This window comes from Monodelphis domestica, chromosome 7 (assembly GCF_027887165.1).
Source record: "Monodelphis domestica isolate mMonDom1 chromosome 7, mMonDom1.pri, whole genome shotgun sequence".
In the NCBI taxonomy this organism is placed as follows: domain Eukaryota; kingdom Metazoa; phylum Chordata; class Mammalia; order Didelphimorphia; family Didelphidae; genus Monodelphis; species Monodelphis domestica.
The window spans coordinates 177,797,487-177,822,756 of NC_077233.1; the positions used below are offsets into that span (position 1 = coordinate 177,797,487).

At 37.1% G+C, this 25,270-nt stretch overlaps 1 long non-coding RNA gene across 1 annotated transcript in view; it reads left to right on the forward strand.

Annotated features, from left to right (window-relative positions):
* LOC103096294 (uncharacterized) overlaps nt 1-25,270 on the forward strand; it is a 56,306-nt gene that overhangs the window by 25,906 nt on the left and 5,130 nt on the right. The window contains exon 2 of the long non-coding RNA XR_008913616.1: nt 16,525-16,713. This is a non-coding gene — a long non-coding RNA (uncharacterized LOC103096294). The remainder of the gene's footprint in view (nt 1-16,524; nt 16,714-25,270) is intronic.

Below are 25,270 nucleotides of genomic sequence, written 5' to 3' on the forward strand. Positions count from 1 at the left end.
ATAGCAAAAGAAGAAAGGTCAGAATTAGGGGAAGATATCAAAATGCTAGGGAATTCACAAATGACAATTGTAACATTGAGCATGAATGGGATGAACTCACCCATAAAATGTAGACAAATAGCAGAATGGATTAGAATCCAAAACCCTACAATATGTTGTCTTCAAGAAACACACATGAGAGGGGCAGCTGGGTAGCTCAGTGGATTGAGAGCCAGGCCTAGAGATTGGAGGTCCTAGGTTCAAATCTGGCCTCAGACACTTCTCAGCTGTGTGATCCTGGGCAAGTCACTTGACCCCCATTGCCTAGCCCTTACCACTCTTCTGCCTTGGAGCCAATACACAGTATTAACTCCAAGATGGAAGGTAAGGGTTTAAAAAAAGAAAGAAAGAAAGATAGAAACACACATGAGGAGGGTAGATACTCACAAGGTTAGAATTAAAGATTGGAGTAAGACCTATTAGGCCTCAACTGACAGAAAGAAGGCAGGACTAGCAATCATGATATCTGACAAAGCCAAATCAAAAATAGACCTGATTAAAAGGGATAGGGAAGGTAAATACATCCTTATAAAAGAGAGTATAGACAATGGGGAAATTTCACTAATCAACATGTCTGCACCAAATGGTATAGCACCCAAATTTCTAATGGAGAAATTAGGAGAATTGAAGGAGGAAATAGATAATAAAACTATACTAGTGGGAGATCTGAGAGATCTGGGAGGTCTGAGAGAGTGGGAGAACCAACCTAACCACTATCAAACTTAGATAAATCAGATAAAAAAATAAATAAAAAAGAGGTAAAAGAGGTGAATGAAATCTTAGAAAAAATAGAGTTAATAGATACACGGAGAAAAATAAATAGGGATAAAAAGAGAATACACCTTCTTTTCAGCAGCACATGGCACATTCACAAAGATTCACCATACACTAGGTCATAAAAAAAATGGCATACAAATGCAGAAAAGCAGAATTAATTAATGCAAACTTTTCAGATCATAAGGCAATAAAAATAATGATCAGTAAGGGTACATGGAGAGCAAAAACAAAAATCAATTGGAAATTAAATAATATGATGCTCCAAAATTGGTTAGTTAGAGAACAAATCATAGAAACAATTAATAATTTCATTGAAGAAAATGACAATGGTGAGATAACCTTTCAAACCTTATGGGATGCAGCCAAAGCAGTACTCAGAGAAAAATTCATATCCTTGAGTGCATATATTAACAAATTAGGGAAAGCAGAGATCAATGAATTAGACATACAAATCAAAAAACTTGAAAGCAAACAAATTAAAAACCCCCATAAGAAAACCAAATTAGAAATTCTAAAAATTAAGGGAGAAATTAATAAAATCGAAAGTGATAGAACTATTGAACTAATAAATAAGACAAGAAGCTGGTACTTTGAAAAAACAAACAAAATAGACAAAGTACTGGTCAATCTAATTTAAAAAAATGGAGAGAAGTAAAGCAAATTAACAGTATCATAGATGAAAAGGGAGACCTCACCTCCAATGAAGAGGAAATTAAGGCAATTATTAAAAACTTCTTTGCCCAATTATATGGCAGTAAATATGCCAATCTAGGTGATATGGACCAATATTTACAAAAATATAAATTGCCTAGACTAACAGAAGAAGAAATAGAATTCTTAAATAATTCCATATCAGAAAAAGAAATCCAATAGGCCATCAAAGAACTCCCTAAGAAAAAATCATCAGGGCCTGATGGATTCACAAGTGAATTCTATCAAACATTCAAAGAACAGCTAATCCCTATACTATACAAACTATTTGACATAATAAGCAAAGAGGGAGTTCTACCAAATTCCTTTTATGACACAAACATCATACTGATTCAAAAGTCAGGCAGGTCAAAAATGGAGAAAGAAAACTACAGACTAATCTCCCTAATGAACATAGATGCAAAAATCAAGTGATCAGGAGGGTCATTCACTATGATCAAGTAGGATTTATACCAGGAATGCAGGGCTGGTTCAATATTAGGAAAACCATCCACATAATTGACCACATTAACAAGCAAACCAACAAAAATTACAGTTATCTCAATAGATGGAGAAAAAGCCTTTGATAAAATACAACACCCATTCCTATTAAAAAAAAAACACTAGAAAGCATAGGAATAGAAGGGTCGTTCCTAAAAATAATAAACAGTATATATCTAAAACCATCAGCAAACATCATCTGCAATGGGGATAAACTAAATCCATTCCCATTAAGATCAGGAGTGAAACAAGGATGCCCATTATTACCTCTATTATTTGACATTGTATTAGAAACACTAGCAGGAGCAATTAGAGAAGAAAAAGAAATTGAAGGCATTAAAATAGGCAATGAGGAGACCAAATCATCACTCTTTGCAGATGACATGATGGTCTACTTAAAGAATCCTAGAGATTCAACCAAAAAGCTAATCGAAATAATCAACAACTTTAGCAAAGTTGTAGGATACAAAATAAACCCACATAAGTCATCAGCATTTCTGTATAATTCCAACACAGCTCATCAGCAAGAACTAGAAAGAGAAATCCCATTCAAAAGTACCTTAGACAAAATAAAATACTTAGGAATCTATCTCCTGAGACAAAGACAGGAACTATATGAACACAACTACAGAACACTTTCCACACAACTAAAACTAGACTTGAACAATTGGAAGAACATTAACTGCTCATGGGAAGGACGAGCCAATATAATAAAAATGACCATCCTACCCAAACTCATCTATCTATTTAGTGCCATACCCATGGAACCTCCAAAATTTTTTTTTACTGATTTAGAAAAAACCATAACAAAGGTCATTTGGAAGAATAAAAGATCAAGGATATCCAGGGAAATAATGAAAAAAAAAATACAAAGGAAGGGGGCCTTGCAGTCCCAGATCTCAGACTGTATTATAAAGCAGTGGTCATCAAAACAATTTGGTACTGGCTAAGAGACAGAAAGGAGGATCAGTGGAATAGACTGGGGGCAAGTGACCTCAGCAAGACAGTATATGACAAACCCAAAGATCCCAGCTTTTGGGACAAAAATCCACTATTTCATAAAAACTGCTGGGGAAAATTGGAGGACAGTGTGGGAAAGATTAGGTTTAGATCAACACCTCACACCCTACACCAAGATAAATTCAAAATGGGTGAATGACTTGAACATAAAGAAGGAAACTATAAGAAAATTAGGCGAACACAGAATAGCATACATGTCAGACCTTTAGGAAGGGAAAGACTTCAAAACCAAGCAAGACTTAGAAAGAGTTACAAAATGCAAAATAAATAATCTGGAATACATCAAATTAAAAAGGTTTTGTACAAACAAAACCAATGTAACCAAAATCAGAAGGGTAGCAACAAATTGGGAAACAATCTTCATAAAAACCTCTGACAAAGTTTAATTACTCAAATTTACAAAGAACTAAATCAATTGTACAAAAAAATCAAGCCATTCTCCAATTGATAAATGGGCAAGGGACATGAACAGGCAGTTCTCAGCCAAAGAAATCAAAACTATTAATAAGCACATGAAAAAGTGCTCTACATCTCTTATAATCAGAGAGATGCAAAGCAAAACAACTCTGAGGTATCACCTCATACCTAGCAGATTGGCTAACATGACAGCTATGGAAAGTAATGAATGCTGGAGGGGATGTGGCAAAGTGGGGACACTGATTCATTGCTGGTGGAGTTGTGAATTGATCCAGCCATTCTGGAGGGCAATTTGGAACTATGCCCAAAGGGTGATAAAAGACTGTCTGCCCTTTGATACAGCTATAGCACTGCTGGGTTTGTACCCCAAAGAGATAATAAGGAAAAAGACTTGTACAAGAATATTCATAGCTGCACTCTTTGTGGTGGTCAAAAATTGGAAAACGAGGGGATGCCCATCAATTGGGGAATGGCTGAACAAATTGTGGTATATGTTGGTGATGGAATACTATTGTGCTCAAAGGAATAATAAAGTAGAGGAATTCCATGGAGACTGGAACAACCTCCAGGAAGTGATACAGAGTGAAAGGAACAGAACCAGGAAAACATTGTAAACAGAGACTGATACATTGTGGTACAATTGAAGGTGATGGACTTCTCCATTAGTGGCAATGCAATGTCCCTGAACAATCTGCAGGGATCTAAAAAATACTATCCACAAGCAGAGGATAAACTGTGGGAGTAAAAACACTGATGAAAAGCAACTGCTTGACTACAGGGGTGGAGGGGATATGACTGAGGAGAGACTCTAAATGAACACTCTAATGCAAATACCAACAACAGGGAAATGGGTTCGAGGCAAGATCACATGTGATAACCAGTGGAATCGTGCGTCGGCTATGGGAGAGGGAAAGGTGGTGGGAGGGGGGACAGGGAGGAAAAGAAAATGATCTTTATTTCCAGTGAATAATGTTTGGAAATGACCAAATAAAATAATGTTTAAAATTTAAAAAAACACTAGAAAGCATAGAAATAGAAGGGTCTTTCCTAAAATTAATAAACAGTATATATCTAAAACCATCAGCAAACATCATCTGCAATGGGGATAAACTAGATGCATTCCCAATAAGATCAGGAGTGAAACAAAGATACCCATTATCACCTCTATTATTTAACATTGTACTAGAAACACTAGCAGTAGCAATTAGAGAAGAAAAAGAAATTGAAGGCATTAAAATAGGCAATGAGGAGACCAAGTTATTACTCTTTGTGGATGATATGATGGTCTACTTGAAGAGTCCTAGAGAATCAACCAAAAAGCTAGTTGAAATAATCAACAACTTTAGCAAAGTTGCAGAATATAAAATAAACCCGCATAAGTCGTCAGCATTTCTATATATTTCCAACACATCTCAGCAGCAAGAATTAGACAGAGAAATCCCATTCAAAATCACCTTAGACAAAATAAAATACTTAGGAATCTACCTCCTGAGACAAACACAGGAACTATATGAACACAACTACAAAATACTCTCCATACAACTAAAACTAGACCTGAGCAATTGGAAAAACATTAACTGCTCATGGGTAGGATGAGCCAATATAATAAAAATGACCATCCTACCCAAACTTATTTATCTATTTAGTGCCATACCCATTGAACTTCCAAAAACTATTTTACTGAATTAGAAAAAACCGTAACAAAGTTCATTTGGAAGAACAAATGATCAAGTTTATCCAGGGAAGTAATGAAAAAAAAATACAAAGGAGGCCTTGAAGTCCCAGATCTCAAACTATATTATAAAGCAGTGATCATCAAAACAATTTGATACTGTAATGATTAAAATAGTTGAGGCCAGAAAATGTAGTGATTAAAATAGTGGAAGACTTAAATTGTAGTAGATAAAAGAGTGGATGAGTAAATTTGACCACAGGAAATGTGTTTTCACTACAGTGTCTTGTCTTTAAATCAAATATAAGGTGGTCGCCAGGGAAATCTTCCCAATTATTCAATATACCCAAGTCAACTGGGTTTTATAGAGATTTAATTAATGCAAATGAGGAATTAAGAAAAGAGAGAGAGAGAGAGAGATAAAGGAAATAATGAGAAAAGGGCTATACCAGCCTAGGCCGGCATGAGCCAGTCTAGGAAGAGAGTCAGTCTTTTATCACTCACCACAAGATCTGTCCAAGCAAGGATTCAGAGGGACAGAGTCTCCTCAGAGGGAGTTCCAGCCAGAGTCAGCCTCCGTCAGACTGTCTTCAAGAGACTGTCCCAAGAGACTGTCCCAAGAGACTGTTCTTTATAGGTACTTAGCACCCTTTTGTATTAGTCCTAAAAATAGGCACAGCTTAAGAACTTTTTGCCTTATTATAAGTATGGGTTTAAGTACTTTTCATTGTTCAGCAAAGAGTTTACAACTTTATCTTCCCCTAAGGCATGCTTAAGTATGGTGAAGTAGAGTTCTCACATTTCTGATCAAGTACCTTCACTGCCCAAATGGGAAATGGTCCCAATGGGGAATGGTCTTAATCCAACCTTATGAAGTAGGGTCTGAGAATTTTTAAGGTTCACAATACTGTCTTAGAGACAGAAAGGAGGATCAGTGGAATAGATTTGGGGAAAGTGACCTCAGCAAGACAGTCTATGACAAACCCAAAGATCCTAGCTTTGGGGACAAATATCCACTATTTGACAAAAAATGCTGGGAAAACTGGAAGACAGTGTGGAAGAGATTAGGTTTGGATCAACATCTCACACCCTACACCAAGATAAACTCAGAATGGGTGAATAACTTGAACATAAAGAAAGAAACTATAAGCAAATTAGGTGAACACAGAATAGTATACATGTCAGACCTTTGGGAAGGGAAAGACTTTAAAACCAAGCAAGACATAGAAAGAGTCACAAAATGCAAAATAAATAATTTTGATTATATCAAATTAAAAAGTTTTTGTACAAACAAAACCAATGTAACCAAAATTAGAAGGGAAGCAACAAATTGGGAAACAATCTTCATAACATAAACCTCTGACAAAGGTCTAATTACTCAAATTTATAAGGAACTAAATCAATTGTACAAAAAAATCAAGCCATTCTCCAATTGATAAATGGGCAAGGGACATGAATAGGCAGTTTTCAGCCAAAGAAATCAAAACTATTAATAAGCACATGAAAAAGTGTTCTAAATCTCTCATAATCAGAGAGATGCAAATCAAAACAACTCTGAGGTATCACCTCACACCTAGCAGATTGGCTAACATGACAGCAAAGGAAAGTAATGAATGCTGGAGGGGATGTGGCAAAGTAGGGACATTAATTCATTGCTGGTGGAGTTGTGAACTGATCCAACCATTCTGGAGGGCAATTTGGAACTATGCCCAAAGGGTGATAAAAGTCTATCTGCCCTTTGATCCAGCCATAGCACTGCTGGGTTTGTACCCCAAAGAGATAATAAGGAAAAAAGACATGTACAAGAATATTCATAGCTGCACCCTTTGTGGTGGCAAAAAACTGGAAAATGAAGGGATGCCCTTCAATTGGGGAATGGCTGAACAAACTATGGTATATGTTGGTGATACAAAAACCAATAACATGGAAATGAGTTCGAATTGAGGACACATGTTATACCCAGAGGAATCATGCATCGCCAAGGGGAATGGTGGTTCGGGGTGGGGGAAGAAAATTAGCTTTGTTTCTATTGAATAATGTTTGAAAATGACCAAATAAAATAATGTTAAAAAAAAAGAAAAAGAAAATATCCTAGAATAGGCCCAAAAAGGTGGTGCTGAGTGACAAGGAACTGTTTTCTCATTGATCAGAACCCATGTTCTCGACCAATGGGGCAGGGGAGGATAGGTTACCATGGAAATAGGCAGGAAAGAAATCATTGGAAAGGCAACTTGGTATGCTAGAAAAAGCACTGGATCTGAAGGAGAGCCTTGGTTTCAAAACTTCCCTTGACACTTGTGAACTAAGTAATTGCCAAGTTCCTTAGCTCTTTCAGGTCCCAGTTTCCTTATCTTTAAAATGGAGGTAGTAGTACTTTTTTTTTTAAACCCTTACCTTCTGTCTTGGAGTCAATACTGTGTATTGGCTCCAAGGCAGAAGAGTGGTAAGGGCTAGGCAATGGGGGTCAAGTGACTTGCCCAGGGTCACACAGCTGGGAAGTGGTAGTAGTACTTTTAAGTAATAAAAGGCACTTAATAAATATTTATTGTCTGACTACTACCTTTACAGGTTTTATCTGAGAATGAAATGAGAAAAATATGTAAAGGAAAGCATCGTGTAGATGTCAGCTGCTATCATTGTGCCTGATTGTTACAAAACAATTTAAGGTACCATTTGTGATATTTAGCCTTTTTTGACCATAGCAACTCCAAGAGAATGAGAAACTATTCAGAATGATAGATCCTCAAATTTGGTGAAGTATGGCTGGTTTATAGCAATGAAATTATTGAGAAACAATGCAAAAGTCTGATGTTTCTCTCCTACTGAAAAAGCTTCAGTGAATCCCTATTGCCTCTAGGATAAAAAGTAAATGGTTCCATTTAATATTTAAGACCCTTTGCAAATCTGTTTCGAACTCATTTTTCTGGACTGATTTCACATTAATGCTCTCATATAATCTTTGCTTTGGCTAAAAGCCTACTTGATGTTCACTACCCAAAACCTTCCATGCGTTAGTATCAGCTGTTTTTGCCTATGCTCAGACTGTTCTCCCTCTTTACCTTCTTTTAGAAACTTTAGCCCTGGGGGCAACGGGGTAGTTAGTGGATAGAGAGCCATGCTTGGAGTAAGGAAGTTCTGGGTTCAAAAAATCTGTATGATCCTGGGCAAGTCACTGAATTGCAATTGCCTAGCCCATATCTACCATTTTTCTGCCTAGGAACTAATACTTAGTATTGATTCCAAGACAGAAGATAAAAGTTAAAAAAAAACAACAAAGAAACCTTATTCCCCATCAAGCCTTGGTTCAGTTGGTACTTCTTACACAAGGCCTTTCCTGATTTCTCCAGTTGTTAATACTTCCTTCTGCCTGAATTAAATCACAGCAAGAAATAATATAATGCTTTAAGGTTTGCAAAACACTTTGCTCATATGATCACATTTGAGCCTCACAAATAACCTGTAAAGAAAGCATCTTTTACTATCCCTATTTTAGAGATGAAGAAACTGAGCCTGGGGAGATAAATTGGCTTGCCCAGGGTGACAGTCTAAAACAGGATTCAGGTTCAGGTCTTCTTGAGTTTTTAACTTGTGGTTTTTTTGCGTGTTTATTGTGAATTTACTAATTGGTATAAGTATTGTTTTCCCCTAGGACAACAAATTGCTTTGGAAGAAGCAATGCTTAATTTGACCTAGTATCTCCAAAACAATGAAAATCTAGGACATAATAGATAATGAATAAGTTCTTATTAAATTGAATTGGATTGGGGCATGATAAGGTGACAAAAGGCACAATGGTAGGCAGTATTGCTTTTAGACTGGAAGGCAAGTAGGACCTCTTTTCTCTACATCTTTTGGAGGGTCCTAGCTCTTTGGAGGATAGCATTAGCAGCAGAATCCCAATGATCCTTGATTATAGTCAGTCTGAGACCTACTCATCCTGAGACAAAGAAATCACCAATCCCTGATTTTAGAATTGGCTGAGCCTTTAAACTTAGCCTGGAACATGATGTCCCTGGTGATTATGGAATGGCTGAGAAAAGGAAGAACCTAGATATTTGGCTAGGTCCCTGGCTTATGGCCTTAGGGCTGTCTCTAAGTCCTGGGGTGACTTCTATTTCTTTTCTAGGGCACTAGCTTGCCAGCTGCACCAGCAAGATTCCAGTGGTGGTGGGAAGGGATGCTTAGGTCCATCCCTACACTGGACCTCAACCCTTCCTAGACCTACCTAATGGTTGACATCATTCCTGGGGTTTGGACCCTGCAGCTGGGAGCTCTGAATACCCAGTAAGCCCAAAAGACTAACCCGGAACCCCTTTGAAGCAGCTTGAAGCTCCATCCCTCCTTGTTGGATACTAAAAATGATGCAATGATTGGAAAATAAGCAAATACAGAAATAATACCTTTTCTTTACTCATTATTTGAAATGCAGATAAATTAATATATCTCACATGAGCCCATGGATTTTGTAACACATTTTAATCAAATTATTTATAAACACCCCCTGCCCAATTCTCTTCCCTCACACACATGCCCAAAGGGTGGCTCTGGTTATATGAATGTGAGAGCTGATCGAGTCTCTTTTCCCTAAGCTTTGCAGTAATCAGGACTATATCTATATCTGTATCTGGAGAAGGAAATGGCAAACCACTCTACTGTCTTTGTCAAGAAAATTCCAAATAGTCATGAAGAATCAGACACAACGGAAATGACTAAAAAAAAATCTATCTTTATCTCTATCTAGCTCTCTGTCATCTACTTAACTATCAGTGTATTTTTTTTGCATTCAAACTTACTTTCAGAGAGATGAGAAAATGTTGAGGGCCAGAAAGTGTTTTTCTTTTCTTTTTTTTTCCAGGTCAGAAGCAGACAGTAATCCCTAGCTTGATACAGAAAAGAAGGGACAGTCTCCGAAATTCAGTTAAAAGGAAGGCAATTAAAAAACCATTCCCTGAACTTCCCCACATCCTGACTACAATGGAAAAGTAAGTTCTACATACAGATCATTTCAGTGACAGTAGTAAGATTGTTACTTCATCTGTCAAGGGAAACTTGTACTTCTTTAAAAATGAGGGCTCATAAGCCCATGTTATAAAGAATCTAGCAAAATGCCATTCTTAGTATCCAAGGATGGCTTTTTGTTTTTTGTTTGTTCCAGAAAAAGATCACTCACCTCAGTTAGGCTAGTTGATTCTTTCACAAGAGATCCTGTATACGCTCAACAAAGTTGTGGCTTAAAACCCTTGCATTAATGAAAGTTTTAAGAAGCACTGCTTAAAAATACATGCTGCCTTTATGTAATGTGGAAGGCAACATGATCCAGTGGCAAGATTACTGGAACTGGAGCCAGAGAGCCAGGGTTAAAATTCCACCTGTGCCACTTACTAACTGTGGGAATTTCAGGGGGATTATTTAACCTCTGTGGGGCTCAGTTTCCTGATCTGTAAAATAAGGGGATTGGATTTTAGGGACACAGAGGTATGTGAACTTCCTAATATTTAGATAACTATTTCAATATAATTAGTCTCTTTTGTAAGCCTGTGTATTAATTTTTTTTTGCATTTAGAAACATTATTCCAAGTAGTTTGTGGGCCACAGGTCAATCTGACACATGGAAATTGCTAAGAATCCTTGGACTAGATGGCTTTTTTAGGTTCCTTCCAGCTGGAAATCTTTGATCCTATGATTTACCAATGAAGGTCTCATATGGATAAATAAGCTTGTTCTGTATTTTAGTACCTTTCCCTCTACCAAAATACAAGGGACTTTTATTTGAGCCTGGTCAGAGAGTGCCCGTTACTGCTGTTATCCACATTCCCTCCCAAATCTCTGGGCAGAATACACCCTCATTTTCTAAACTAAGCTCTGGCAACCGTTATGTGCCCTTCCATCAGCTAGACCACCTCTGCCTCTGGAAGTCTGAGGGAAAAATTGCTTCAGCCAGCAAGATGAATTGCTACACAGGTGTGAGCAATGGTATCAACAAGGCAATTAGGAACAGCTGATGAGCTGAATGGCTGGGGCTCTCAAGAGGGGAAACTCTGTGTTTGAAGTACTGCAGGGGAGAAAAAAATCCTTGCTTTAAGAATCCAGTGGCCATTTCGATTTGGGGGAAACAGAACCTTCAGCTCTGTCCTGAACAAGAAAAGGTGGAAGGGAACCTATTTACACATCCCAGAGGTCTAGGGTTCAAGGCCCTCCTTTCCTCTTTTGGGAGCGAAAGGGGAAGAACTGCTATAGTTTGAACTAACCTACTCTCCCAAAGATGGTGGCTTGTCTTTTTCCCCCCTTTATAACTTGCCTAACATGCATTATTTAGCAGCAGAGTTTCAAAAACATTGAAATGACCCTTGTAAACACTGTTAAAATGTTTTCCTTTCAAAGGAACTGTTCTCTTCTCTGTAGCTCTGGGATGCCAACATTCAGAAGCAGTTTTCTTTTTTCCTTTGGTGCCAAATAAATCTTAATTTTGTTTGGCACATAGTAAATATTTAGTTTTACTCTCCTGGTGATAAAAGGCTTCTAGGCCAGCTTTTGGGTTACTTGGAAATTGTATTTGCCTTGATAATTGCCTATGTTATCTTCAGATCCAAAGCAGTTAGCATTTTCTCTTCAATTGAGTTTAGGCTTTCAGTTAATTTAAAAAACAAAAAACAAAAAGAAAACCACTCAGAGGAGAATGATAAATTTTTTAACCTGAATATTTTGGATGCTTAAAGCAAAGCAAAAATTTCATTTGGAAAAAGAGAACAAGGGATTTTAGACTGAGAATCTCTGATCTAGGATTGCTAGACTCTTGTCCCTTTGTTCAGAAAAATATGTAATCATATTAACCTGCTTTATGCATAAAACATTGATTAAATAGTACAAATACTATAAATGAGTGATATGAACTTAAAACAACATGTTACTTCAATTTCAGGCCACTGTTTTGGATTGTAATTTTTTAAAAGTCATATATTCCCAGCTTTTAGCACAGTGACTGGCACTTAATAGGTAATTATAAATGTTAATTTCTCCCTGAACCTGCCCTCATAAGAAAGCAAAAGAACCATCAGAGTGACCTTATTTGACAATGTATAACAACACCACTTTCCTGTAATAGTTTCCCACTTCTCTCTATCTGGAGAAGAGGAGAGAGTTATCTGTTGTCAAGAGCCATTATTGTAGGAAGACCTTAAATTTTAAAAAAGGTTATAGTGGTCCTTTCTTACATTCTAATTATAGTCAAAAAAGGAAAGAAAGGATCTGTCTCAAAAATGAATGCAGCAGTGGAATGAGAAGCCCATCTTTTCTTCTACAAACCATCATTCACAGGGCAAATATTCTTCCTAAGAATAGATATGATTGCCATCACTGTGTTCAAAACTGCACAAACTCTCCATCTCTTCCCAAGGAAATATTGACTCATTTGTCAGTATTTTAGACACGCACTACAATAGAATAGCCTTACCTTTCTAGTCTTCTCTCATTCTCAACCATATTCCCTATGTTCCAAACAAGACTCCTTTTCATCTTCTGCTCATAATGTATAGTTTCTGGACAATTTGTGCCTTTGCTTATGGCTTCTGCCTTCATTCTCCACCTGGTGAATTTCTACCCATTCTTTAAAACCCAAATCAAAGACTACCAGCCCAGGAGCCTTCCTTCATCTTTCCGTTAGAAAATAACCATTGTTCCCTGCCCCAAATCTGATACAGTATATTGTTTACATCTTTCTCCTGTATGTACCCTATCCATGAGAACAGGAACCACACTTTAACTAAATTTTTATGTGCCTCATACATCATCACTTTATATACAGTAGGTCCCTAATGTATGTTTAGTGAATTAATTCTTCAGAGGTTTTCAGTGTGTATTAATACTGAGATCTGTTTTCTATCAAGCTCAGAAACCAGTACAAAGTGAAAATTAGGAAAATAAACAAACAAACAAAAAAGACTTTAATTAAGGGGGAACATTATAGGAGGAAAACAAGAACCTAGTTCTTAGATGGATACTACAGGAAAAGGCAATTCTGAGTATACCTTAAAGACTGGGCCCTCCTTCTCTCATTCACTACCATCCTTCATCTCCTATTAGAGAAGGAAAAAAAAAAGATAGAATTGAATGAAAATGCTTTAGGAAAGAAAGCTCTTAATAGTGAATATAGTTATTTTTCAAAATCTTTAAGTGTGACTCAGTCATCAACCTTGCTTTTTTTTTAATCAATTGCAGTGTACGTAGGAATTTAGAAAAGGGATTATGAGAAAAACACGAGTGAAATTGGGAGTGGGAAAAGTTACAGATATTTTACATTCATTTAAAGAAGTTACTGAAATAGGCAGTTTAGAAATTGTGCTTCTATGTTAGAATATGATATTTTAGAGTTCAAAGAAAGGAGAGAAGGAAACAAGAACTTAAGTATCCAATATGTGCCAGACACATTCCCCAGTTGATAAATAGCCAAAGGATATGAACAGGCAAACTTCAGAAAAAATTAAAGCTAGCAATTAACCATATGAAAAAATGCTCTAAATCTTTATTGATTGGGAAAAAAAATGAAAATTAAAACAACTGAGGTACCATCTCACATCTAACAGATTACTTAATATGATAGAAACGGATTTGTCTTCCTTCATTCATCCTCTCTATCATGGTATTCCTTAATAAATAAAGGCCACACATTGGCAAAAAAGATGATTGTGTTGTGGGGTTGAAGAAGTGCACCCCTTGGGTTCTAAGGATACCTTTCTGTAAGAATGCAAGACTCCAAAATTTAGCTTAAAAATAAAAAGAGAAATTAATTAATTTAGAAAGTAATGTTGAAAATGGCCTGGAGGATAGTACAAGTGAAACAGTAAGATAGAAGGTTGCTCCTTGTGAAGGCAGCATGGATGAAAAAGCTGTTCCCCTGGGAGGACAGGATGGATGGAAAAGCTGTCCCCCAGGTGACATCAATTCTAATTTTATACTCTACAACAGATGCTGTGTCATAGTGAGGATGTGACTCTAGAGTGGTAAACCCTCAGGGGGTTGGTCATCTGACTGGGGTCTGCCTGGAGATATAGGGAATGACCCTCATAAAAGATTATTTAGTTTTAGGGAACAGGTGGATGTCTAAGATGCAAATGCAGTTCAATAGTATTGAGGTGTAGCCTAGAGGTGCATCTCTCTGTCCATCTTAAATCTAAAGGAGGATCACCCTCTCACGGTTTTATAGGGGTTATTGGACTTTTGGGGGGTTAGAAGTCATGAGGATGTAAGGGAGCAAAGGAATTTCCATGATAATAGTTTGCCTGAGTTTCTAGGGTTACAATGCCCATGTTAACTGGAGTTTCTGAAAATGTTTATGATCATGGATCAGGGCCAAGACACTTGTCCCATAGAATGTTTGAATCCCAATTCTGTCCTCAGTTGTATAGTCTTCTAATTAATGTTGACACTATCTGTGCAATTTTCCCATTCAAAGTTAAAGGAACCATGCTTTGATTTATTCATGACCTTCTAATAGCTGACAGAGAAGAAAAAAATTATATGGTCAAAGGATAAGGTGTCTATCATAACCAATCCATACATACCTGAACAAGAATTCTTTTCTCAACATGTCCAACAAGTCCTATAGGCTTTGCTTGAAGGCTTGTTATGAAGAAAACCCATTGGCATGGCTTACACTTCTATTTGTGGAGAATCCCCATTAGGAAGGATTTCCTTCTGCCAAACTGGCGACCCTTATCAATAATGGCCACATCACCTCTTTCTTTTAGATAAATATTGTTAACATCTTTTTTTTTTGAACCTTACTTTCCATCTTAGAATCAATATTGTTTATTGCTTCCAAGGCAGAAGAGTGGTAAAGGCTAGGCAATTGGGATTAAGTGACTTGCCTAGGGTTACATAGCTGGGAAGTGCCTGAGGCCATTGTTAACATCTTCTAACTCTATTTTGTCCAACCCTGTAGTCAGATAGAACCTTAAAATGCTTTGGTTGAATTTCTAGAGAAGGAATTCTAAATTCCCAATTCTATAGAATTACACTGATTTTTAGTCCAATGGTCTGTGTGTGTGTATGTGTGTGTAAGTATGAAGAAACATTATTATTCCAAACCCTTATTTACTACAGAAGAATGGATGATTGCTTGGGCCTCCATCTTATGCATCTCTGTGCCAGAGCATGACAAATCCTATGACAATGTTACCATTTTGCTAATGGTTCATGCCCTAGTGGATACCCTCCATTGCCCTAAAATATGCAATCATTTAATTGCCATCGCAATCCTATTATATTGCCATTACAGAACGTCTGGTGGGGAAAGCTCTGAACATGTTATTAGTGCTGAAAGGGACAATTTACTGAATTTCACTAAATGCCATCGCTTCCCTAAAATGAATCAAAATTACTTGATTATGCATGTCTTGCTTTAATATCCTACTCAGAGAATGATGGGAAGCCGTTGCTCATCCTGTGAGTTTCTTTATGCAATATTGGGTTTGTGGCAACAGTGGGAATGCTAAAGCTTGTCTATTAGTGCTTAACTGACATACAATATCCTACCTACATCCCCAATGGCGAATTTGGGAGATGTAGAAGAGTTTTCCTGAAAGCTGGATGTGGGGTGTTGAACACACTCTGCTCAAAGAAGATTACTCAAGTTAATCAACCTGTGTTGGACAGGGTTTTAATCACTGTGCTCGAAAGAGAAGTATAGTCTTAGCTGTACTTTGCTGTATAGATGATTTGCATACCAATCAGGCCTTGAATGAAAAGTTAGAGCCAGGAAAATAATTCAAGTTCTAAAGAAAAACTCTGCTATCTAGCCATAGTTTATTTCACATTACTGTCTGTTTAGCCTTCTCACTTTATCTGGGTTATAATTATGGAGAATTGAATGTAAATTTTTTTATTGAATCCTGCTAGTTCCATTTTTTGGATATTCAAGGATGTGTTCTGACGATTATTTATTCTTTCAAAATTTGTTGACATCAGAACTTGTGAAATCTTTGCCCTCACCTTGGGTACTGATACTACATAACAAGCAGCCCTCTGGGACAAGCACGCAGCTTAGTGAGTTGTGCCCACCTTCATAGTGCCATCATCACTTGGCTTTTATCGTTGACATAAACTTCTCACATAGCTAATAGTACTCTTCTGAGCCTTGTCTATATTATATAACTTTTCATCTCACAACATGGACTTGGAATGGGTTCTACTCATAGCTAGATATTGTCAACAGAAGAATGGGCTAGATATAGGACCTCATTTTGCTGAGGTTTTCTAGCATATTGGCATTGAGTTGAAAATTTATTCACAGAATGATTGCCTGATATGACTAAAGGATCTGATGTATACTCTTCTAACTGCCATTCTCTTGAAAGAAGTAGGTAACTTATCTCTCTTCCTCTTATAATATTATTTCTGTGTGCTTTATCCAGGGCACTCGGATTTTGGATGCTGGTTCAGAACAGTTATCCCACCTCTCTCTCCTGGAGAATGGGGCACCAATTATCATATATGCCATCCAGAACCACTTGAATGCTGTTAGACTTGGCATGGGGCATGGCTCACAGACTTGTCTGAGGCACAACAATGTGAAAGTCTACCTTTACTTGCAAGAGTATCAGGTAAGGATCAACTAACTGGCACATTTGGCCATTCTCAAAAGAGGTACATGTATATTGGCAGGGATGCCATTCAATATATTATGGGGCTGTCCTCATAATCTTCTCTGTAAAATTGTTAGCTCCCCAAGAGCAGGGTAGTATATAGCATAACACTAGGAATCTCTTATCATCTGCAATAGTATTTTACATAGATTCCACTGCTGATCTTCAGGTTAGTTATAGAAATAATGGATTTGTACTTGTATCCCCAGGACTTAGAACAGTAGCTGCCACAAAGTAGGTGCTTAATAAATTTTTACTGACTGATCAGAGACTAGGTACTTGATCCGTGAGGCAGGAAGGAAGTAGCTGTGGCCAATGACCCTAATAAGGACACTAGTTTCTCCCTTAATCTCTGAGATTATCTAGATATATTTAAAAAAATAGAGAAACTCTAACTCCTTGGGCTAGTGGTTAGAGTAGCCTTTTAACCTGCATTTGCATAGCTTTGCATGTTAGGAGGAAAGTGAGCCATGGTCCATCAGTTTGGCTCTTGTAGTTTTCTGTTTCCAGTTTTACTTCCTCTATACCCATGGATTCCCTTGTGGTATATGTGTTCCTAGAGAAGTCTTGTGCCATATATGGTGTTCCTAATTTCCTGAGGATTTGGGCACAGATAATATTTAACTGATTGTGTGATGATGACTTTGTGCCTCAAGCAAGATCAATAATAGCTTAGTCCATGGGAACCCTTGGTTATTCTTTCAGTCATTCCTATGTTTTAATAGAAGGCAGGACCTTTTTGGTCTAGACCTTTCAAATTATTCCATTTTCATCCTTACTTAGATTATGTTTCACTAAATTTGCCATGAGAAGCAACATGCCATGATGCATAAAGTATTGGATTCATAATCCAGAAGATTTAGATTTGAATCCTGACTTTGGCACATCAGGAACTTAATAAATGTTTGTTGATTGATCAATTGATTATAAACTATAACTGCTAATCTGATTTGGGGGAAAAGGAACTTCTATACTGGGAGTTTCCCCACCTTGTTGAAAACTTTCAAGTCTAAATAACAAAGCTAGCTACCTTGCAATTACATGTGCTTAGTTACAAAATATGATTTTCCAGGTAACATCACAAAATTCATTGTATTGGTGGGCCAGGAGCATTGACTTTCTATGAAAGATGGCATATTCTTTTTTTGCATACGATTGCGTTTTCAATAAATGACTGTCAGTATTGCCACTTATCACCCCCATCTGTTTCCCCATACCTTTCTCAACTCAGACCATGGGAAATAGTCATAAGAAAGAAGTACTTCTGAAGGATTTCAGCACAAAAAAAATACACTCTCACCCAAGACACACATACACTGCTGTGCTCAGTGTATCATTTCTGTTTTGGTGGGCTGCTCCGTCTTTCAGAGCCCTGAAACATCGCTAAAAGCTATTCAGGCAAATTGCAATTAACAACTTGTGCTCACAATCGTGTAAGAAATTTCAGATAAATGAGAATTGTGTAAAGCCTCAGAGTGCTGATGTCCTTTCACTGAAGTTTCCAAACAGAGTGAGGGGGGGGAAATGTGTTCAGGGCTTTGATTTTCTCTGATTTTTTTGAAAGCACCGGGCGTCTTCATATTTAATTTATGGCGTTATGTAAGCTGCTGTGTGAACTTTACCATGGTAGTTTGGATCTGGAATTGTGAAGGAGACAAATGGACCTGATTCAGAGGGCTCAATCTACACAGCTTCGTGCAGGAGAGTGAGAGAGCAGGAGCAACAATTTTTGCAATGCTCGTGGCATTTCCCTTTTATATAAAACCAATTTTAACTGCATAAAAATCTACCACATTGCATTGGGAAACTGCAGTGGGTGTGCATTAAACTGTTATGAAGAACTGCAGTTAAGATAGAATAAAGCTGAAACAAATCTGCATTTTATTCGCTCTTTTTCTGCAACATAATACCATTCAAACTGCAGTTACATTTTATTCAGAACAGCCTAACTGCTAGGGGTTTGTTTTGCTGTGAAGTATTAGCATACCTTTATTTTAGCAGGGCAGTCATTTGAAACTACAGCTGTTCTTTAATGGAAACTCTGGTCAGTGAGCATTCTGATATAGATGGGTTGTTCCTGTGGCAAAAATATAATCCAAGTCAAGTCTAATTTGACTCAGAAACATATTAAACTACCACCTTCTAATTCAGAGGCAATGAACCTAAGGAGAGGGCTGACAGGTCTGCATGGGGGGGGGGGGGACTGTGAGGATTTACTTGACTGAGATGGCAGAAGATAGGGGTCAGCTGATTGACACAGTACAGAGATAGCCTTATCCAGCAAGACTCCTAAATTGGACATAGGTGCTTCCATCCTATATATCGTCAACATGGAATCTAGGAACCCCAAACCTGTGGCCTAGTAAGAGCTCATAAACCCCAGGTTTCAGGACTAGCTTGTAAGTTGGAAACCCCAAAGTTTGTGATTGTTCCCTGTTCCCGTGAGAATCCACTCTGAAGGGAATCCCAGGCTGGCAGTTTCAGACTGAGTGGGGGACCCTCAGGAGAAGGACAATCTTAGTAGGATGGGGCTCTTGTTTCAGGGAGTCTCCCCTATAGTATCTGACCCTTTCCCAAGAACCACACAGGGGCAGGAACCATCCTTTAGTATCCATTGTTAGCAGCCCCTTCCCTTACACCCTAGCCTCTGGCTATGATTCCTTTCCCAAGCTTGATTGTATCCTGTCAGTGTATTGAACACTCCCATTTTCTTTGTAGCTATAGTGATGTCAATCATCTTTCCCTGCCCCTGGGTTCCCTAAATGGTATAGAGGTTCCCCAAATTCTTTTGTTCCCTGGAGTCATCATTTAGTGCTGTGGCACTCCCAGGGATAACATCCCCAGAGTCCAGGGTTTATACCCTGTAAAAGTTATGGCACCAGACTGAGTAAAGAATCATACTGGACTTATCCCTATCCTTATTAAAGACTTGGTTTTTCTGACTATTTGATAGTTCTGTATTATTTCCAAGTTAACAATATGATGCTGCTGGAAAAGGTGTGATTCAATTCAAAGTACATGAAGTGAATACCTACTATGTGCCAGCACTTACTAGGAGCTGAGGATTGAAAGAAGAAGGATGATATAAGGATGACCAGATGTAAGGGGAAACAGTATGTATGTAGATAAATATATAAAATATGAAGAAGTAAGCACAAAATAGTGTTTTTGGTCAGGGGCATAAGAAACTAGGGAGTATATGGAAAGGTCCTCCATGGGAGGTGGCAACTGGGCTATGCTTTAAAGGAAGCTAGGGGTTCTATGAAAGGTGAGAGCTTAGAACTTTTTTTTTTTAAATCTTCCTTCTTTCTTAGAATTGTTTACTTGGGAAAAATACAGAACTACTAAAGTAGTCAGAAAAACCAGGTCTTTAATCAGGAAAGAGATAGTGTTCAATATTCACCTGCTACATATAGTCAAGCACCTAAAACCACACAGAGCTGAAGGCTCTGGCACTCTGGCAACAGTATCTCTGAGAGGATAACCCTGCTAGATCATGCTCCAAAGAACAATAGAACTTGGGGGATTTATATACCTTTTGTGGAACTAGGGACAGGGAAGTATGATTGATTAACATTCCCATGGTTACAAGGAAAGGAGACCCAAACTGAGAGGCTGATGCTTTACAATGGATACAAAAGAGAAGGGTCCAGCCAAGGGCTGGGCTTCCAGGGAGAGAAAGACCTTCCAGGTCTTTGATACTATGGGAGAAACTACTAAGACAAAAGGGTACTCAACATGTGATCTACTAGTCCACCCAACTAGGATCATTAAGTACCTTAAGGTCTATTACTCAATCTGAAATAGCTAAATCTGAAATTTCCATCAGGGTGAATTCTCATGGGACAAGGGCAAACTTAGGGTTTCCAGATTTCAAGCTGACAAAATTAATACTATGCTTTTACAACGTGATGAACATAGAAATATATATTATATGTTAATATATGTGCAACCTATATCATACTATCTGCCTTCTTGGGGAGAGGGAGAAGGTGGGAAGAAAGAACATGGATTGTGAAATATAAGAAAGTAAATATTTTAAAATTTTATTGATGTAATCTGGGGGGGGGGGTGGAATTACTATTAAAACAAAGATTTGAAGGGAAACCACATTAACAACAAAGAATCAATGCTATATATTGGTTACCAGGTAGAAGAACATTAAGGGCTAGACAATGGGTGCTCAATGACTTGCCCAGTTACATAGAGAGGAAGTGTCAGAGGCTGAATTTGAACCTAGGACTCCTTGTCCTGGCTCTCAAGCCACCGAACCATCTAGCTGCCCCCCAAATTCTCTTCTTTAAGGAGACTCTGGTACTCCTTTGTTGGCACAACTTATTTTGACTCATCATCCATCTGAGGCAAAATGGGGACATATTCTCTCTATGTTTTAGATGCTTCTCCTTTGTCACGGACCTGCCCTTCTTAACTCAACCTTCTCATCCTCATCTTCATTATTAACAAATACTGAATGAAATGGGAAAAGCATGGGACTAGGCAGTAGAAAACTCAGAATCGTCACAAGTTCCCCATTTGACAGCTGTATGACCTTGGGCCTTAGTTCCTTCATGTGTTTCCAGCTGGTAGAGGTTTGGCAACAGTCCTTATTTCTCTCTAGGTTCTCTCTCTTCCTGGGCTGAGAATGATTTGCTCACCAGACTTGTACTCATTCTAGTTGGTTAGGATAGAAGCCTAGAGGTTAGGGGCAATCACATCACTGATACTCCCTCTCATTCTCCTTGAGATAACTGTGATATGGGCAAAATATACATTTATACATGCAACAATAGCTTCTGAACCTCCACTGGATTAAATGGGATGATTTCCATCTCCATAATTCTAAATAAACCTTGGCAACTAAATGAGATGAGCCAAATAGAATATAAACTATTTTAGGACAAAGATTCGTTTTCCATCTTTGTAGCCTCAATGCCTAGCACAGAGTTGGTGCCCAATGAATACTTATTGATTAATTAGAAGACTTAGAGGTCATCAGTTTCTAAAAACTAAAACAATGTCTACATAGTCAAGTAATTAAAATCAGTCAAAAAGTCAATTAGTTCATTGGGAAAAAAATCCAACTACCAGTTTACTATCATTTTAACTAGTCACTCAGTTGATTAATTGAATTTTTCACCTCTCATCCTTCTGTTTGGGTACCATTAAGAGATAGCCTAAAAGTCCCATCCAGAGCATTCACAAGGTCCATTGAGAATCAAGCAATTAAAATGGAAAGGACAGAAGGGCCTTGAAGAGCAGTAAATTTTGACAACTGTTTGGGCTGCCATTTCACCAGAATAGTAAATTATATATAATGCACATTAAACAAAGTTTTAAAAAATATTTTAAAATGCTGGATTTCTGAATTCTTAGTAATAATGCTGAAATGAAAATAAATCAGAGAATTGTCAGCTGCATTTAAAAAACATCATCCTAAAAAATGTTTTCTATCCTATATTAGACCTGGCATCTAATATATTTTTCTTTATAGAATAAGAACTCTTAAATTTATTAGATTGTAACATCCTTGAAAGTTGGGATTGTATTTTTTTTTATCTTTTCACAAAGTAGGTGCTCATTGGTTGGATTAAACTGAATTTATTGGCTCTTGGTGTATTGCCAGTGAGAAAAGAAAATTAGTTTCCCCTGTTCACCTACTGACCTTTAATATGGAGATCACCCATCAGGTCATTGATTCAGAGTTTTAAGTTGGAAGAGATTTTAGAGAATATATAGTTAGAAGTCCTTCATTTTACAAGAGAGAAAACAATCCAGAAAGATAGAACAACTTGCCCAAAGTTACAATGGTAGTAATAAGCAGAGGCAAGATTTGAATCTAGGTCCATTGATGATAATTCCCATTTTGTTTTGTTTTTATTTCACTCTCCTGCCTCATGTTATCGATCTATCTTATAATCTGTTTTATTATAAACATGAAAAACCATGTGTAGTAAAAAAAAAAAACCAACTGGTTCTTTTATGGGTCTATCAAGACAAAGTAAAGCAATAATTACAATTCTTTGGATGATTTCATATTGTATAAAAATAGGACCAACTTGCAATAGTTAGCACATATATAGTACTTTCAAATAAAAAAAAAGATGCCTCACATATATACATATATATATGTATATATATTATATATAATCTTACTTGATTCCAACAATAAGCCTATAAGAGGATAGTACAAGTATTTCATCCATTTTACAAATAAGGAAACTGAGGCCAAAGGAGGCAAATGACTTGTCTAGAGAGCTGAGATGCTAACCTAGGTCTTTTATTTGAAGACTCTACATGGTGCCAACTCTTTAGAAATAGTTTTCTGGTTATATATATGCCCAATTGTGTTTCTTAGTTTTTCTCCTGACCTATCACTCAGTCATTCTTCTCACTATACCGAACCACCTTCCATAGTTGCAATACCTTGAATGTACTTGGGTTGTTGCTCCTGTTCCAAAAGATCTGCCTGGCCTCTTCCTCTGCCATTGCTGTCTGCTCAGTTTGCTGGTATTTGTATGGATCACATGAGACTTTGATCTCAGTTGGGTGACACACTTTAATAATCTCAGATTTCTTTTCCTGAGAGCTCTGAAGAAATTTTGGCTATGATTTGACTCTAGAACCTCACATCATTGGAACAGCTTTGAGGACATGAAGATAGATGATTTTGTTTGCCCTTTGTAACTTCTAGAATGTAGACTGTAGGCAAAGTACAAGTTCTCATAGGAGATCACTAACTTTAGATGAATTGAGAATCTACTCCAGAGAAATTCTGCCTGAATGATGCATGAACTCTCATGGATATGTTTCCTTGGGATTTTTCTTGATAATGCGACTTGATTATACATATTTACCTGGAGAAGTTATTAACTTGGACTTTAATAAAAGGGAAATAGTTTTAACCAAAGCAAAAAATAACATTCTATTAAGAAAGAATGAATATGAAGAATAGAGAGAAGCTTAGGAAGAGTTATATAAATTGATGCAAAGTAAAGTAAACAGAACATGAAAAAACAATATACATAATATAACAGTATAAATGGAAAGAACAAGGCAAGGAAGCTGAATGCTATATAATTATTGGAATCAAACTTAGCTCTCAAGAAGAGAGAAAAAGATTGTACCAACCTCCTTTTACTAAAGTGGGGAACTATGGGTTTAGAAAATTGTATATACTTTCTCACTCAATTGATGTGGTACTCAGTTTTACTCAACAACTTTTTCATTTTCTTTTTAAATGTTCTTTGTTTAAAAAGATGATTCCTCTGGGGAAGAAGGTAGATTAATATATTTGGAAATGAGGTGATATAAAAACAATTAAAAATAAATTATCTTTCTATCATTTGTTCAAATTAGGCATCCTGGCCTTCACAGTAAACCTAGATTTTTCTACATAATTTTCTTTTGGATTTATAGTTTCTTTAAAGAAGACAAAATTGTTGGCAATGGTTTAGGGGAACTCAAATCATATACTACCCCAAAGTTTCTTCTAGTTTGCTTCTTTTGCATTAGTTCCTCAAATTACTTTTGGGTAGCTTGACACATCTTTCATTTAAGCCCTAATTATTGTGCATAATGTAGCTTACACCTGTGGTGATAATGCTTTTATTAGCATTAAAACTGAGGACATCAAAGCATCATATCAGAATAAAATGTCTATTTCTAATTTAATAGAATTGCAATTAAAGCAAATTTGATCTGAATGAAATCACATCATAACTGGAATTTTTCTGCATGGTAAATGAAAATTATTCTATCCTAAATTGAAGATTAATAACATGCTTTTAATGTTAAATGTAGCAACTCAAGCATTAGGTTGCAATTCAAGTTCAACATCACTGAACATTTTATAAACTTAACATTTTAACACCTCCCGGTAGTGCTCCAAGGTAAATGCATTAACATTAAATGCATTAACATTATTTTTACTTTATAAATGAGCTTATAACAGTGTTGGTTCCTTAATTTGAATATTTTTAATGAAGGGATAATATAAGGGAAAATGTTCCACTTTTTCTAGGTAATTGTGTGTGTATGTATTCTGAGTGGATAAACTTGGCCTCAAAGTGAATTTATTGTGCTGAAATTCTATTTTAACTCTATTCCTATTGTTTGTTGTCAAGCATCTCTCATTACCTCGTAACTGGGCCTTTTGGTAATGCTATTCTCTCTGGGAGAGTTCAGTCTTCTGCCATCCTACAGTGAAACCCTATCTTTTGGCAATTCACAGCAGCATTTCATAGGTACCTTGTTCCAGGAATATGCTAGTTCAGCTCTTGTAAAGGCAGCCAGATGGAATATTTCAGTTTAGACTCATTTAAGTGCCTGGTGAATGTGTTGCTGCTATATGCACCAAAAAGACTGTAGGACCCAGAAAGAGCTTTCCAAATCTCAGGCCTCTCTCTTCTGACTAAAGTAGGAGAATGCCCCACCCATCCGTTCACCTTCTGTTTCCAAGGCAGTGGCTAGTTGTCTGTGCCTCTGGGGCTAGTAATCTTTTGGGGATTAGTTATTA